Raw genomic sequence first — 18,053 nt, 5'->3', positions numbered from 1 at the left:
GTCCTGGTGCAATAATCCTCCCATGAGGATCAGCCTCAACGGCTTTGTAGATTGCACTCATGTCAGCAACTCCATATACATTTTTTTTTCTTCATGCTTCTTTCTTCATCCTTTTTTCTTTCTGTCATTCAGACTTTCATTCATTCGATCTCTCTCACTCACTTGCTTTAACTCATTTGTTCTCACTCACTCACTCACTCACTCAATCACTCACTCACTCATTCACTCTCACTCACTCTCACTCTCTCACTCACTCGCTCACTAAGTCAGTCTCTCTCTCTCTCTCTCTTTTTCTTTTTATATATATTTTTTTCCGTCTTCTTCTTCTTCTTCTTCTTCTTCTTCAGACCCTGTCATAGCACTAATGCCTTTCCAATACCACCAGCAGATGGAGACACTCCATTGCAACATTGGTTGTGAGCAGCAGTTTCTAAAAACAAATGCCTCATGGCGGATTTCCCATCCATCAATGGATGGTAAATTTTGTTTTTATCATTCACTGACCACAGAAACCAATGCATGGTCAAGCAACAGCAATGACACACCCTTGTGTATAGGCATGAGACCCTCATGTCATTTAACAGGATTCAGCACCACCCACAAGACAGCTACCTGTCATGTCATGTCAAACCTGCACAGGTGTGCTAGATTATTATTATTTAGTTTTATTTTATTTTTTTACACCAATCAGTGTGCAAACATGGTCATTAAAACGCTAAATGAATAGACGTTCATAAACCAGTCAGTGCAACTCATCATTTTGGTCTCCAATTCTCAAACTCAAATTCTCACCCACGGAGGATTAAATGAGAATCTTTCTTGTTTAACACTGGAATGGGGTGGTGCACTGTTCACTACCCGAAGATACTGCCACATCGGGTCAATGCATAGGGCGACAGAAGCAAGCTTCCAAATCAGCTCCCTTTCTCAAAAATCCATTTAATTTATGGTCCCCAGATAGGGAACGTATGTATCAGTATGTGCTCACAAGTCACCCAAGTGCAAGTATTCACACAAAAAAAAACGTGCCTCAGGATGCGATCTGTCGCAAGATCCTTTCTTTTTTTACACTTGATCTAAGCCAAAAGGCCTAGAGGGGATAACCGGGAAAGGGGTGGACCCAACCATGTCCCCTTCATGAGCACTCACATTACTCATAGGAATGGAAGGAAGGCTGGCAGCCAACCAGCCTCCCATACACTTTCTGGGTGGGTGGCAGTCAGCCACCCATACATACATACAGCACAGGCTAAACCCACATCATCACTTAAAAAAAGGACAGGCGACCATTGCACTCTGATGGAGCATTTAGCAATGCAATCCATAGCCTGGCTTTTGCATGAACCCCCATCACTCCTCCTCTTGCATATAAGACAATATTTCAGATCTGCATATGAAAACAACACGCCTACCTTTGTTGCACATAGCTGCCTGCCTGTCTCTAGTTACCCCACTGGCTGTAGCTGCGTCCCTTCCGACATGGAATAACACCAACTGTAACGATAAACTGAAAATTAACAGTATAAACCTGCATCATTTTGGACTCTGGTATTTGCTGAATCCGGGTGACCTGACAATCGATGGTGGTGCCGCTGGTGATTCTGGCCTTCTTGGAATCTGTTGGGCCTATGTGTTAGCTCACACATCACTTGGGTATCCATGGTAACTACCACAACATGGTCATCTGCAGTTTACATCTAGCCCGTGGCATTGAATGGCATTTTAAAAGTGCTAAGGGTCCTGGTGCAATAATCCTCCCATGAGGATCAGCCTCAACGGCTTTGTAGATTGCACTCATGTCAGCAACTCCATATACATTTTTTTTTCTTCATGCTTCTTTCTTCATCCTTTTTTCTTTCTGTCATTCAGACTTTCATTCATTCGATCTCTCTCACTCACTTGCTTTAACTCATTTGTTCTCACTCACTCACTCACTCACTCAATCACTCACTCACTCATTCACTCTCACTCACTCTCACTCTCTCACTCACTCGCTCACTAAGTCAGTCTCTCTCTCTCTCTCTCTTTTTCTTTTTATATATATTTTTTTCCGTCTTCTTCTTCTTCTTCTTCTTCTTCTTCTTCTTCTTCAGACCCTGTCATAGCACTAATGCCTTTCCAATACCACCAGCAGATGGAGACACTCCATTGCAACATTGGTTGTGAGCAGCAGTTTCTAAAAACAAATGCCTCATGGCGGATTTCCCATCCATCAATGGATGGTAAATTTTGTTTTTATCATTCACTGACCACAGAAACCAATGCATGGTCAAGCAACAGCAATGACACACCCTTGTGTATAGGCATGAGACCCTCATGTCATTTAACAGGATTCAGCACCACCCACAAGACAGCTACCTGTCATGTCATGTCAAACCTGCACAGGTGTGCTAGATTATTATTATTTAGTTTTATTTTATTTTTTTACACCAATCAGTGTGCAAACATGGTCATTAAAACGCTAAATGAATAGACGTTCATAAACCAGTCAGTGCAACTCATCATTTTGGTCTCCAATTCTCAAACTCAAATTCTCACCCACAGAGGATTAAATGAGAATCTTTCTTGTTTAACACTGGAATGGGGTGGTGCACTGTTCACTACCCGAAGATACTGCCACATCGGGTCAATGCATAGGGCGACAGAAGCAAGCTTCCAAATCAGCTCCCTTTCTCAAAAATCCATTTAATTTATGGTCCCCAGATAGGGAACGTATGTATCAGTATGTGCTCACAAGTCACCCAAGTGCAAGTATTCACACAAAAAAAAACGTGCCTCAGGATGCGATCTGTCGCAAGATCCTTTCTTTTTTTACACTTGATCTAAGCCAAAAGGCCTAGAGGGGATAACCGGGAAAGGGGTGGACCCAACCATGTCCCCTTCATGAGCACTCACATTACTCATAGGAATGGAAGGAAGGCTGGCAGCCAACCAGCCTCCCATACACTTTCTGGGTGGGTGGCAGTCAGCCACCCATACATACATACAGCACAGGCTAAACCCACATCATCACTTAAAAAAAGGACAGGCGACCATTGCACTCTGATGGAGCATTTAGCAATGCAATCCATAGCCTGGCTTTTGCATGAACCCCCATCACTCCTCCTCTTGCATATAAGACAATATTTCAGATCTGCATATGAAAACAACACGCCTACCTTTGTTGCACATAGCTGCCTGCCTGTCTCTAGTTACCCCACTGGCTGTAGCTGCGTCCCTTCCGACATGGAATAACACCAACTGTAACGATAAACTGAAAATTAACAGTATAAACCTGCATCATTTTGGACTCTGGTATTTGCTGAATCCGGGTGACCTGACAATCGATGGTGGTGCCGCTGGTGATTCTGGCCTTCTTGGAATCTGTTGGGCCTATGTGTTAGCTCACACATCACTTGGGTATCCATGGTAACTACCACAACATGGTCATCTGCAGTTTACATCTAGCCCGTGGCATTGAATGGCATTTTAAAAGTGCTAAGGGTCCTGGTGCAATAATCCTCCCATGAGGATCAGCCTCAACGGCTTTGTAGATTGCACTCATGTCAGCAACTCCATATACATTTTTTTTTCTTCATGCTTCTTTCTTCATCCTTTTTTCTTTCTGTCATTCAGACTTTCATTCATTCGATCTCTCTCACTCACTTGCTTTAACTCATTTGTTCTCACTCACTCACTCACTCACTCACTCAATCACTCACTCACTCATTCACTCTCACTCACTCTCACTCTCTCACTCACTCGCTCACTAAGTCAGTCTCTCTCTCTCTCTCTCTTTTTCTTTTTATATATATTTTTTTCCGTCTTCTTCTTCTTCTTCTTCTTCTTCAGACCCTGTCATAGCACTAATGCCTTTCCAATACCACCAGCAGATGGAGACACTCCATTGCAACATTGGTTGTGAGCAGCAGTTTCTAAAAACAAATGCCTCATGGCGGATTTCCCATCCATCAATGGATGGTAAATTTTGTTTTTATCATTCACTGACCACAGAAACCAATGCATGGTCAAGCAACAGCAATGACACACCCTTGTGTATAGGCATGAGACCCTCATGTCATTTAACAGGATTCAGCACCACCCACAAGACAGCTACCTGTCATGTCATGTCAAACCTGCACAGGTGTGCTAGATTATTATTATTTAGTTTTATTTTATTTTTTTACACCAATCAGTGTGCAAACATGGTCATTAAAACGCTAAATGAATAGACGTTCATAAACCAGTCAGTGCAACTCATCATTTTGGTCTCCAATTCTCAAACTCAAATTCTCACCCACGGAGGATTAAATGAGAATCTTTCTTGTTTAACACTGGAATGGGGTGGTGCACTGTTCACTACCCGAAGATACTGCCACATCGGGTCAATGCATAGGGCGACAGAAGCAAGCTTCCAAATCAGCTCCCTTTCTCAAAAATCCATTTAATTTATGGTCCCCAGATAGGGAACGTATGTATCAGTATGTGCTCACAAGTCACCCAAGTGCAAGTATTCACACAAAAAAAAACGTGCCTCAGGATGCGATCTGTCGCAAGATCCTTTCTTTTTTTACACTTGATCTAAGCCAAAAGGCCTAGAGGGGATAACCGGGAAAGGGGTGGACCCAACCATGTCCCCTTCATGAGCACTCACATTACTCATAGGAATGGAAGGAAGGCTGGCAGCCAACCAGCCTCCCATACACTTTCTGGGTGGGTGGCAGTCAGCCACCCATACATACATACAGCACAGGCTAAACCCACATCATCACTTAAAAAAAGGACAGGCGACCATTGCACTCTGATGGAGCATTTAGCAATGCAATCCATAGCCTGGCTTTTGCCTGAACCCCCATCACTCTTCCTCTTGCATATAAGACAATATTTCAGATCTGCATATGAAAACAACACGCCTACCTTTGTTGCACATAGCTGCCTGCCTGTCTCTAGTTACCCCACTGGCTGTAGCTGCGTCCCTTCCGACATGGAATAACACCAACTGTAACGATAAACTGAAAATTAACAGTATAAACCTGCATCATTTTGGACTCTGGTATTTGCTGAATCCGGGTGACCTGACAATCGATGGTGGTGCCGCTGGTGATTCTGGCCTTCTTGGAATCTGTTGGGCCTATGTGTTAGCTCACACATCACTTGGGTATCCATGGTAACTACCACAACATGGTCATCTGCAGTTTACATCTAGCCCGTGGCATTGAATGGCATTTTAAAAGTGCTAAGGGTCCTGGTGCAATAATCCTCCCATGAGGATCAGCCTCAACGGCTTTGTAGATTGCACTCATGTCAGCAACTCCATATACATTTTTTTTTCTTCATGCTTCTTTCTTCATCCTTTTTTCTTTCTGTCATTCAGACTTTCATTCATTCGATCTCTCTCACTCACTTGCTTTAACTCATTTGTTCTCACTCACTCACTCACTCACTCAATCACTCACTCACTCATTCACTCTCACTCACTCTCACTCTCTCACTCACTCGCTCACTAAGTCAGTCTCTCTCTCTCTCTTTTTCTTTTTATATATATTTTTTTCCGTCTTCTTCTTCTTCTTCTTCTTCTTCTTCTTCTTCTTCTTCTTCTTCTTCTTCTTCTTCTTCTTCAGACCCTGTCATAGCACTAATGCCTTTCCAATACCACCAGCAGATGGAGACACTCCATTGCAACATTGGTTGTGAGCAGCAGTTTCTAAAAACAAATGCCTCATGGCGGATTTCCCATCCATCAATGGATGGTAAATTTTGTTTTTATCATTCACTGACCACAGAAACCAATGCATGGTCAAGCAACAGCAATGACACACCCTTGTGTATAGGCATGAGACCCTCATGTCATTTAACAGGATTCAGCACCACCCACAAGACAGCTACCTGTCATGTCATGTCAAACCTGCACAGGTGTGCTAGATTATTATTATTTAGTTTTATTTTATTTTTTTACACCAATCAGTGTGCAAACATGGTCATTAAAACGCTAAATGAATAGACGTTCATAAACCAGTCAGTGCAACTCATCATTTTGGTCTCCAATTCTCAAACTCAAATTCTCACCCACGGAGGATTAAATGAGAATCTTTCTTGTTTAACACTGGAATGGGGTGGTGCACTGTTCACTACCCGAAGATACTGCCACATCGGGTCAATGCATAGGGCGACAGAAGCAAGCTTCCAAATCAGCTCCCTTTCTCAAAAATCCATTTAATTTATGGTCCCCAGATAGGGAACGTATGTATCAGTATGTGCTCACAAGTCACCCAAGTGCAAGTATTCACACAAAAAAAAACGTGCCTCAGGATGCGATCTGTCGCAAGATCCTTTCTTTTTTTACACTTGATCTAAGCCAAAAGGCCTAGAGGGGATAACCGGGAAAGGGGTGGACCCAACCATGTCCCCTTCATGAGCACTCACATTACTCATAGGAATGGAAGGAAGGCTGGCAGCCAACCAGCCTCCCATACACTTTCTGGGTGGGTGGCAGTCAGCCACCCATACATACATACAGCACAGGCTAAACCCACATCATCACTTAAAAAAAGGACAGGCGACCATTGCACTCTGATGGAGCATTTAGCAATGCAATCCATAGCCTGGCTTTTGCATGAACCCCCATCACTCCTCCTCTTGCATATAAGACAATATTTCAGATCTGCATATGAAAACAACACGCCTACCTTTGTTGCACATAGCTGCCTGCCTGTCTCTAGTTACCCCACTGGCTGTAGCTGCGTCCCTTCCGACATGGAATAACACCAACTGTAACGATAAACTGAAAATTAACAGTATAAACCTGCATCATTTTGGACTCTGGTATTTGCTGAATCCGGGTGACCTGACAATCGATGGTGGTGCCGCTGGTGATTCTGGCCTTCTTGGAATCTGTTGGGCCTATGTGTTAGCTCACACATCACTTGGGTATCCATGGTAACTACCACAACATGGTCATCTGCAGTTTACATCTAGCCCGTGGCATTGAATGGCATTTTAAAAGTGCTAAGGGTCCTGGTGCAATAATCCTCCCATGAGGATCAGCCTCAACGGCTTTGTAGATTGCACTCATGTCAGCAACTCCATATACATTTTTTTTTCTTCATGCTTCTTTCTTCATCCTTTTTTCTTTCTGTCATTCAGACTTTCATTCATTCGATCTCTCTCACTCACTTGCTTTAACTCATTTGTTCTCACTCACTCACTCACTCACTCAATCACTCACTCACTCATTCACTCTCACTCACTCTCACTCTCTCACTCACTCGCTCACTAAGTCAGTCTCTCTCTCTCTCTCTCTTTTTCTTTTTATATATATTTTTTTCCGTCTTCTTCTTCTTCTTCTTCTTCTTCTTCTTCTTCATCTTCTTCTTCAGACCCTGTCATAGCACTAATGCCTTTCCAATACCACCAGCAGATGGAGACACTCCATTGCAACATTGGTTGTGAGCAGCAGTTTCTAAAAACAAATGCCTCATGGCGGATTTCCCATCCATCAATGGATGGTAAATTTTGTTTTTATCATTCACTGACCACAGAAACCAATGCATGGTCAAGCAACAGCAATGACACACCCTTGTGTATAGGCATGAGACCCTCATGTCATTTAACAGGATTCAGCACCACCCACAAGACAGCTACCTGTCATGTCATGTCAAACCTGCACAGGTGTGCTAGATTATTATTATTTAGTTTTATTTTATTTTTTTACACCAATCAGTGTGCAAACATGGTCATTAAAACGCTAAATGAATAGACGTTCATAAACCAGTCAGTGCAACTCATCATTTTGGTCTCCAATTCTCAAACTCAAATTCTCACCCACGGAGGATTAAATGAGAATCTTTCTTGTTTAACACTGGAATGGGGTGGTGCACTGTTCACTACCCGAAGATACTGCCACATCGGGTCAATGCATAGGGCGACAGAAGCAAGCTTCCAAATCAGCTCCCTTTCTCAAAAATCCATTTAATTTATGGTCCCCAGATAGGGAACGTATGTATCAGTATGTGCTCACAAGTCACCCAAGTGCAAGTATTCACACAAAAAAAAACGTGCCTCAGGATGCGATCTGTCGCAAGATCCTTTCTTTTTTTACACTTGATCTAAGCCAAAAGGCCTAGAGGGGATAACCGGGAAAGGGGTGGACCCAACCATGTCCCCTTCATGAGCACTCACATTACTCATAGGAATGGAAGGAAGGCTGGCAGCCAACCAGCCTCCCATACACTTTCTGGGTGGGTGGCAGTCAGCCACCCATACATACATACAGCACAGGCTAAACCCACATCATCACTTAAAAAAAGGACAGGCGACCATTGCACTCTGATGGAGCATTTAGCAATGCAATCCATAGCCTGGCTTTTGCATGAACCCCCATCACTCCTCCTCTTGCATATAAGACAATATTTCAGATCTGCATATGAAAACAACACGCCTACCTTTGTTGCACATAGCTGCCTGCCTGTCTCTAGTTACCCCACTGGCTGTAGCTGCGTCCCTTCCGACATGGAATAACACCAACTGTAACGATAAACTGAAAATTAACAGTATAAACCTGCATCATTTTGGACTCTGGTATTTGCTGAATCCGGGTGACCTGACAATCGATGGTGGTGCCGCTGGTGATTCTGGCCTTCTTGGAATCTGTTGGGCCTATGTGTTAGCTCACACATCACTTGGGTATCCATGGTAACTACCACAACATGGTCATCTGCAGTTTACATCTAGCCCGTGGCATTGAATGGCATTTTAAAAGTGCTAAGGGTCCTGGTGCAATAATCCTCCCATGAGGATCAGCCTCAACGGCTTTGTAGATTGCACTCATGTCAGCAACTCCATATACATTTTTTTTTCTTCATGCTTCTTTCTTCATCCTTTTTTCTTTCTGTCATTCAGACTTTCATTCATTCGATCTCTCTCACTCACTTGCTTTAACTCATTTGTTCTCACTCACTCACTCACTCACTCAATCACTCACTCACTCATTCACTCTCACTCACTCTCACTCTCTCACTCACTCGCTCACTAAGTCAGTCTCTCTCTCTCTCTCTCTTTTTCTTTTTATATATATTTTTTTCCGTCTTCTTCTTCTTCTTCTTCTTCTTCTTCTTCTTCAGACCCTGTCATAGCACTAATGCCTTTCCAATACCACCAGCAGATGGAGACACTCCATTGCAACATTGGTTGTGAGCAGCAGTTTCTAAAAACAAATGCCTCATGGCGGATTTCCCATCCATCAATGGATGGTAAATTTTGTTTTTATCATTCACTGACCACAGAAACCAATGCATGGTCAAGCAACAGCAATGACACACCCTTGTGTATAGGCATGAGACCCTCATGTCATTTAACAGGATTCAGCACCACCCACAAGACAGCTACCTGTCATGTCATGTCAAACCTGCACAGGTGTGCTAGATTATTATTATTTAGTTTTATTTTATTTTTTTACACCAATCAGTGTGCAAACATGGTCATTAAAACGCTAAATGAATAGACGTTCATAAACCAGTCAGTGCAACTCATCATTTTGGTCTCCAATTCTCAAACTCAAATTCTCACCCACGGAGGATTAAATGAGAATCTTTCTTGTTTAACACTGGAATGGGGTGGTGCACTGTTCACTACCCGAAGATACTGCCACATCGGGTCAATGCATAGGGCGACAGAAGCAAGCTTCCAAATCAGCTCCCTTTCTCAAAAATCCATTTAATTTATGGTCCCCAGATAGGGAACGTATGTATCAGTATGTGCTCACAAGTCACCCAAGTGCAAGTATTCACACAAAAAAAAACGTGCCTCAGGATGCGATCTGTCGCAAGATCCTTTCTTTTTTTACACTTGATCTAAGCCAAAAGGCCTAGAGGGGATAACCGGGAAAGGGGTGGACCCAACCATGTCCCCTTCATGAGCACTCACATTACTCATAGGAATGGAAGGAAGGCTGGCAGCCAACCAGCCTCCCATACACTTTCTGGGTGGGTGGCAGTCAGCCACCCATACATACATACAGCACAGGCTAAACCCACATCATCACTTAAAAAAAGGACAGGCGACCATTGCACTCTGATGGAGCATTTAGCAATGCAATCCATAGCCTGGCTTTTGCATGAACCCCCATCACTCCTCCTCTTGCATATAAGACAATATTTCAGATCTGCATATGAAAACAACACGCCTACCTTTGTTGCACATAGCTGCCTGCCTGTCTCTAGTTACCCCACTGGCTGTAGCTGCGTCCCTTCCGACATGGAATAACACCAACTGTAACGATAAACTGAAAATTAACAGTATAAACCTGCATCATTTTGGACTCTGGTATTTGCTGAATCCGGGTGACCTGACAATCGATGGTGGTGCCGCTGGTGATTCTGGCCTTCTTGGAATCTGTTGGGCCTATGTGTTAGCTCACACATCACTTGGGTATCCATGGTAACTACCACAACATGGTCATCTGCAGTTTACATCTAGCCCGTGGCATTGAATGGCATTTTAAAAGTGCTAAGGGTCCTGGTGCAATAATCCTCCCATGAGGATCAGCCTCAACGGCTTTGTAGATTGCACTCATGTCAGCAACTCCATATACATTTTTTTTTCTTCATGCTTCTTTCTTCATCCTTTTTTCTTTCTGTCATTCAGACTTTCATTCATTCGATCTCTCTCACTCACTTGCTTTAACTCATTTGTTCTCACTCACTCACTCACTCACTCAATCACTCACTCACTCATTCACTCTCACTCACTCTCACTCTCTCACTCACTCGCTCACTAAGTCAGTCTCTCTCTCTCTCTCTCTTTTTCTTTTTATATATATTTTTTTCCGTCTTCTTCTTCTTCTTCTTCTTCTTCTTCTTCTTCAGACCCTGTCATAGCACTAATGCCTTTCCAATACCACCAGCAGATGGAGACACTCCATTGCAAAATTGGTTGTGAGCAGCAGTTTCTAAAAACAAATGCCTCATGGCGGATTTCCCATCCATCAATGGATGGTAAATTTTGTTTTTATCATTCACTGACCACAGAAACCAATGCATGGTCAAGCAACAGCAATGACACACCCTTGTGTATAGGCATGAGACCCTCATGTCATTTAACAGGATTCAGCACCACCCACAAGACAGCTACCTGTCATGTCATGTCAAACCTGCACAGGTGTGCTAGATTATTATTATTTAGTTTTATTTTATTTTTTTACACCAATCAGTGTGCAAACATGGTCATTAAAACGCTAAATGAATAGACGTTCATAAACCAGTCAGTGCAACTCATCATTTTGGTCTCCAATTCTCAAACTCAAATTCTCACCCACGGAGGATTAAATGAGAATCTTTCTTGTTTAACACTGGAATGGGGTGGTGCACTGTTCACTACCCGAAGATACTGCCACATCGGGTCAATGCATAGGGCGACAGAAGCAAGCTTCCAAATCAGCTCCCTTTCTCAAAAATCCATTTAATTTATGGTCCCCAGATAGGGAACGTATGTATCAGTATGTGCTCACAAGTCACCCAAGTGCAAGTATTCACACAAAAAAAAACGTGCCTCAGGATGCGATCTGTCGCAAGATCCTTTCTTTTTTTACACTTGATCTAAGCCAAAAGGCCTAGAGGGGATAACCGGGAAAGGGGTGGACCCAACCATGTCCCCTTCATGAGCACTCACATTACTCATAGGAATGGAAGGAAGGCTGGCAGCCAACCAGCCTCCCATACACTTTCTGGGTGGGTGGCAGTCAGCCACCCATACATACATACAGCACAGGCTAAACCCACATCATCACTTAAAAAAAGGACAGGCGACCATTGCACTCTGATGGAGCATTTAGCAATGCAATCCATAGCCTGGCTTTTGCATGAACCCCCATCACTCCTCCTCTTGCATATAAGACAATATTTCAGATCTGCATATGAAAACAACACGCCTACCTTTGTTGCACATAGCTGCCTGCCTGTCTCTAGTTACCCCACTGGCTGTAGCTGCGTCCCTTCCGACATGGAATAACACCAACTGTAACGATAAACTGAAAATTAACAGTATAAACCTGCATCATTTTGGACTCTGGTATTTGCTGAATCCGGGTGACCTGACAATCGATGGTGGTGCCGCTGGTGATTCTGGCCTTCTTGGAATCTGTTGGGCCTATGTGTTAGCTCACACATCACTTGGGTATCCATGGTAACTACCACAACATGGTCATCTGCAGTTTACATCTAGCCCGTGGCATTGAATGGCATTTTAAAAGTGCTAAGGGTCCTGGTGCAATAATCCTCCCATGAGGATCAGCCTCAACGGCTTTGTAGATTGCACTCATGTCAGCAACTCCATATACATTTTTTTTTCTTCATGCTTCTTTCTTCATCCTTTTTTCTTTCTGTCATTCAGACTTTCATTCATTCGATCTCTCTCACTCACTTGCTTTAACTCATTTGTTCTCACTCACTCACTCACTCACTCAATCACTCACTCACTCATTCACTCTCACTCACTCTCACTCTCTCACTCACTCGCTCACTAAGTCAGTCTCTCTCTCTCTCTCTCTTTTTCTTTTTATATATATTTTTTTCCGTCTTCTTCTTCTTCTTCTTCTTCTTCTTCTTCTTCTTCTTCTTCAGACCCTGTCATAGCACTAATGCCTTTCCAATACCACCAGCAGATGGAGACACTCCATTGCAACATTGGTTGTGAGCAGCAGTTTCTAAAAACAAATGCCTCATGGCGGATTTCCCATCCATCAATGGATGGTAAATTTTGTTTTTATCATTCACTGACCACAGAAACCAATGCATGGTCAAGCAACAGCAATGACACACCCTTGTGTATAGGCATGAGACCCTCATGTCATTTAACAGGATTCAGCACCACCCACAAGACAGCTACCTGTCATGTCATGTCAAACCTGCACAGGTGTGCTAGATTATTATTATTTAGTTTTATTTTATTTTTTTACACCAATCAGTGTGCAAACATGGTCATTAAAACGCTAAATGAATAGACGTTCATAAACCAGTCAGTGCAACTCATCATTTTGGTCTCCAATTCTCAAACTCAAATTCTCACCCACGGAGGATTAAATGAGAATCTTTCTTGTTTAACACTGGAATGGGGTGGTGCACTGTTCACTACCCGAAGATACTGCCACATCGGGTCAATGCATAGGGCGACAGAAGCAAGCTTCCAAATCAGCTCCCTTTCTCAAAAATCCATTTAATTTATGGTCCCCAGATAGGGAACGTATGTATCAGTATGTGCTCACAAGTCACCCAAGTGCAAGTATTCACACAAAAAAAAACGTGCCTCAGGATGCGATCTGTCGCAAGATCCTTTCTTTTTTTACACTTGATCTAAGCCAAAAGGCCTAGAGGGGATAACCGGGAAAGGGGTGGACCCAACCATGTCCCCTTCATGAGCACTCACATTACTCATAGGAATGGAAGGAAGGCTGGCAGCCAACCAGCCTCCCATACACTTTCTGGGTGGGTGGCAGTCAGCCACCTATACATACATACAGCACAGGCTAAACCCACATCATCACTTAAAAAAAGGACAGGCGACCATTGCACTCTGATGGAGCATTTAGCAATGCAATCCATAGCCTGGCTTTTGCATGAACCCCCATCACTCCTCCTCTTGCATATAAGACAATATTTCAGATCTGCATATGAAAACAACACGCCTACCTTTGTTGCACATAGCTGCCTGCCTGTCTCTAGTTACCCCACTGGCTGTAGCTGCGTCCCTTCCGACATGGAATAACACCAACTGTAACGATAAACTGAAAATTAACAGTATAAACCTGCATCATTTTGGACTCTGGTATTTGCTGAATCCGGGTGACCTGACAATCGATGGTGGTGCCGCTGGTGATTCTGGCCTTCTTGGAATCTGTTGGGCCTATGTGTTAGCTCACACATCACTTGGGTATCCATGGTAACTACCACAACATGGTCATCTGCAGTTTACATCTAGCCCGTGGCATTGAATGGCATTTTAAAAGTGCTAAGGGTCCTGGTGCAATAATCCTCCCATGAGGATCAGCCTCAACGGCTTTGTAGATTGCACTCATGTCAGCAACTCCATATACATTTTTTTTTCTTCATGCTTCTTTCTTCATCCTTTTTTCTTTCTGTCATTCAGACTTTCATTCATTCGATCTCTCTCACTCACTTGCTTTAACTCATTTGTTCTCACTCACTCACTCACTCACTCAATCACTCACTCACTCATTCACTCTCACTCACTCTCACTCTCTCACTCACTCGCTCACTAAGTCAGTCTCTCTCTCTCTCTCTCTTTTTCTTTTTATATATATTTTTTTCCGTCTTCTTCTTCTTCTTCTTCTTCTTCTTCAGACCCTGTCATAGCACTAATGCCTTTCCAATACCACCAGCAGATGGAGACACTCCATTGCAACATTGGTTGTGAGCAGCAGTTTCTAAAAACAAATGCCTCATGGCGGATTTCCCATCCATCAATGGATGGTAAATTTTGTTTTTATCATTCACTGACCACAGAAACCAATGCATGGTCAAGCAACAGCAATGACACACCCTTGTGTATAGGCATGAGACCCTCATGTCATTTAACAGGATTCAGCACCACCCACAAGACAGCTACCTGTCATGTCATGTCAAACCTGCACAGGTGTGCTAGATTATTATTATTTAGTTTTATTTTATTTTTTTACACCAATCAGTGTGCAAACATGGTCATTAAAACGCTAAATGAATAGACGTTCATAAACCAGTCAGTGCAACTCATCATTTTGGTCTCCAATTCTCAAACTCAAATTCTCACCCACGGAGGATTAAATGAGAATCTTTCTTGTTTAACACTGGAATGGGGTGGTGCACTGTTCACTACCCGAAGATACTGCCACATCGGGTCAATGCATAGGGCGACAGAAGCAAGCTTCCAAATCAGCTCCCTTTCTCAAAAATCCATTTAATTTATGGTCCCCAGATAGGGAACGTATGTATCAGTATGTGCTCACAAGTCACCCAAGTGCAAGTATTCACACAAAAAAAAACGTGCCTCAGGATGCGATCTGTCGCAAGATCCTTTCTTTTTTTACACTTGATCTAAGCCAAAAGGCCTAGAGGGGATAACCGGGAAAGGGGTGGACCCAACCATGTCCCCTTCATGAGCACTCACATTACTCATAGGAATGGAAGGAAGGCTGGCAGCCAACCAGCCTCCCATACACTTTCTGGGTGGGTGGCAGTCAGCCACCCATACATACATACAGCACAGGCTAAACCCACATCATCACTTAAAAAAAGGACAGGCGACCATTGCACTCTGATGGAGCATTTAGCAATGCAATCCATAGCCTGGCTTTTGCATGAACCCCCATCACTCCTCCTCTTGCATATAAGACAATATTTCAGATCTGCATATGAAAACAACACGCCTACCTTTGTTGCACATAGCTGCCTGCCTGTCTCTAGTTACCCCACTGGCTGTAGCTGCGTCCCTTCCGACATGGAATAACACCAACTGTAACGATAAACTGAAAATTAACAGTATAAACCTGCATCATTTTGGACTCTGGTATTTGCTGAATCCGGGTGACCTGACAATCGATGGTGGTGCCGCTGGTGATTCTGGCCTTCTTGGAATCTGTTGGGCCTATGTGTTAGCTCACACATCACTTGGGTATCCATGGTAACTACCACAACATGGTCATCTGCAGTTTACATCTAGCCCGTGGCATTGAATGGCATTTTAAAAGTGCTAAGGGTCCTGGTGCAATAATCCTCCCATGAGGATCAGCCTCAACGGCTTTGTAGATTGCACTCATGTCAGCAACTCCATATACATTTTTTTTTCTTCATGCTTCTTTCTTCATCCTTTTTTCTTTCTGTCATTCAGACTTTCATTCATTCGATCTCTCTCACTCACTTGCTTTAACTCATTTGTTCTCACTCACTCACTCACTCACTCAATCACTCACTCACTCATTCACTCTCACTCACTCTCACTCTCTCACTCACTCGCTCACTAAGTCAGTCTCTCTCTCTCTCTCTCTTTTTCTTTTTATATATATTTTTTTCCGTCTTCTTCTTCTTCTTCTTCTTCTTCTTCTTCTTCTTCTTCTTCTTCAGACCCTGTCATAGCACTAATGCCTTTCCAATACCACCAGCAGATGGAGACACTCCATTGCAACATTGGTTGTGAGCAGCAGTTTCTAAAAACAAATGCCTCATGGCGGATTTCCCATCCATCAATGGATGGTAAATTTTGTTTTTATCATTCACTGACCACAGAAACCAATGCATGGTCAAGCAACAGCAATGACACACCCTTGTGTATAGGCATGAGACCCTCATGTCATTTAACAGGATTCAGCACCACCCACAAGACAGCTACCTGTCATGTCATGTCAAACCTGCACAGGTGTGCTAGATTATTATTATTTAGTTTTATTTTATTTTTTTACACCAATCAGTGTGCAAACATGGTCATTAAAACGCTAAATGAATAGACGTTCATAAACCAGTCAGTGCAACTCATCATTTTGGTCTCCAATTCTCAAACTCAAATTCTCACCCACGGAGGATTAAATGAGAATCTTTCTTGTTTAACACTGGAATGGGGTGGTGCACTGTTCACTACCCGAAGATACTGCCACATCGGGTCAATGCATAGGGCGACAGAAGCAAGCTTCCAAATCAGCTCCCTTTCTCAAAAATCCATTTAATTTATGGTCCCCAGATAGGGAACGTATGTATCAGTATGTGCTCACAAGTCACCCAAGTGCAAGTATTCACACAAAAAAAAACGTGCCTCAGGATGCGATCTGTCGCAAGATCCTTTCTTTTTTTACACTTGATCTAAGCCAAAAGGCCTAGAGGGGATAACCGGGAAAGGGGTGGACCCAACCATGTCCCCTTCATGAGCACTCACATTACTCATAGGAATGGAAGGAAGGCTGGCAGCCAACCAGCCTCCCATACACTTTCTGGGTGGGTGGCAGTCAGCCACCCATACATACATACAGCACAGGCTAAACCCACATCATCACTTAAAAAAAGGACAGGCGACCATTGCACTCTGATGGAGCATTTAGCAATGCAATCCATAGCCTGGCTTTTGCATGAACCCCCATCACTCCTCCTCTTGCATATAAGACAATATTTCAGATCTGCATATGAAAACAACACGCCTACCTTTGTTGCACATAGCTGCCTGCCTGTCTCTAGTTACCCCACTGGCTGTAGCTGCGTCCCTTCCGACATGGAATAACACCAACTGTAACGATAAACTGAAAATTAACAGTATAAACCTGCATCATTTTGGACTCTGGTATTTGCTGAATCCGGGTGACCTGACAATCGATGGTGGTGCCGCTGGTGATTCTGGCCTTCTTGGAATCTGTTGGGCCTATGTGTTAGCTCACACATCACTTGGGTATCCATGGTAACTACCACAACATGGTCATCTGCAGTTTACATCTAGCCCGTGGCATTGAATGGCATTTTAAAAGTGCTAAGGGTCCTGGTGCAATAATCCTCCCATGAGGATCAGCCTCAACGGCTTTGTAGATTGCACTCATGTCAGCAACTCCATATACATTTTTTTTTCTTCATGCTTCTTTCTTCATCCTTTTTTCTTTCTGTCATTCAGACTTTCATTCATTCGATCTCTCTCACTCACTTGCTTTAACTCATTTGTTCTCACTCACTCACTCACTCACTCAATCACTCACTCACTCATTCACTCTCACTCACTCTCACTCTCTCACTCACTCGCTCACTAAGTCAGTCTCTCTCTCTCTCTCTCTTTTTCTTTTTATATATATTTTTTTCCGTCTTCTTCTTCTTCTTCTTCAGACCCTGTCATAGCACTAATGCCTTTCCAATACCACCAGCAGATGGAGACACTCCATTGCAACATTGGTTGTGAGCAGCAGTTTCTAAAAACAAATGCCTCATGGCGGATTTCCCATCCATCAATGGATGGTAAATTTTGTTTTTATCATTCACTGACCACAGAAACCAATGCATGGTCAAGCAACAGCAATGACACACCCTTGTGTATAGGCATGAGACCCTCATGTCATTTAACAGGAT

The 18,053-nt window shown here is 43.2% G+C and overlaps 10 pseudogenes; all 10 read right to left on the bottom strand.

The window, feature by feature from the left end:
* Positions 1–837: 837 nt before the first annotated feature.
* LOC130328000 (U2 spliceosomal RNA) lies at positions 838–1,101 on the bottom strand (annotated as a pseudogene).
* A 1,482-nt stretch (positions 1,102–2,583) lies between these two features.
* Positions 2,584–2,847, bottom strand: LOC130327999 (U2 spliceosomal RNA; annotated as a pseudogene).
* Positions 2,848–4,321: 1,474 nt separating this feature from the next.
* LOC130327998 (U2 spliceosomal RNA) lies at positions 4,322–4,585 on the bottom strand (annotated as a pseudogene).
* A 1,505-nt stretch (positions 4,586–6,090) lies between these two features.
* LOC130327996 (U2 spliceosomal RNA) lies at positions 6,091–6,354 on the bottom strand (annotated as a pseudogene).
* A 1,491-nt stretch (positions 6,355–7,845) lies between these two features.
* LOC130327995 (U2 spliceosomal RNA) lies at positions 7,846–8,109 on the bottom strand (annotated as a pseudogene).
* Positions 8,110–9,588: 1,479 nt separating this feature from the next.
* LOC130327993 (U2 spliceosomal RNA) lies at positions 9,589–9,852 on the bottom strand (annotated as a pseudogene).
* Positions 9,853–11,331: 1,479 nt separating this feature from the next.
* Positions 11,332–11,595, bottom strand: LOC130327992 (U2 spliceosomal RNA; annotated as a pseudogene).
* A 1,488-nt stretch (positions 11,596–13,083) lies between these two features.
* On the bottom strand, positions 13,084–13,347 carry LOC130327991 (U2 spliceosomal RNA; annotated as a pseudogene).
* Positions 13,348–14,820: 1,473 nt separating this feature from the next.
* On the bottom strand, positions 14,821–15,084 carry LOC130327990 (U2 spliceosomal RNA; annotated as a pseudogene).
* Positions 15,085–16,575: 1,491 nt separating this feature from the next.
* LOC130327989 (U2 spliceosomal RNA) lies at positions 16,576–16,839 on the bottom strand (annotated as a pseudogene).
* Positions 16,840–18,053: the final 1,214 nt, after the last annotated feature.

Source organism: Hyla sarda, unplaced genomic scaffold (assembly GCF_029499605.1).
Source record: "Hyla sarda isolate aHylSar1 unplaced genomic scaffold, aHylSar1.hap1 scaffold_304, whole genome shotgun sequence".
Classification (NCBI taxonomy): domain Eukaryota; kingdom Metazoa; phylum Chordata; class Amphibia; order Anura; family Hylidae; genus Hyla; species Hyla sarda.
Note: the sequence above shows the minus strand (reverse complement) of the source record. Positions and strands in the feature narration are given on the sequence as shown.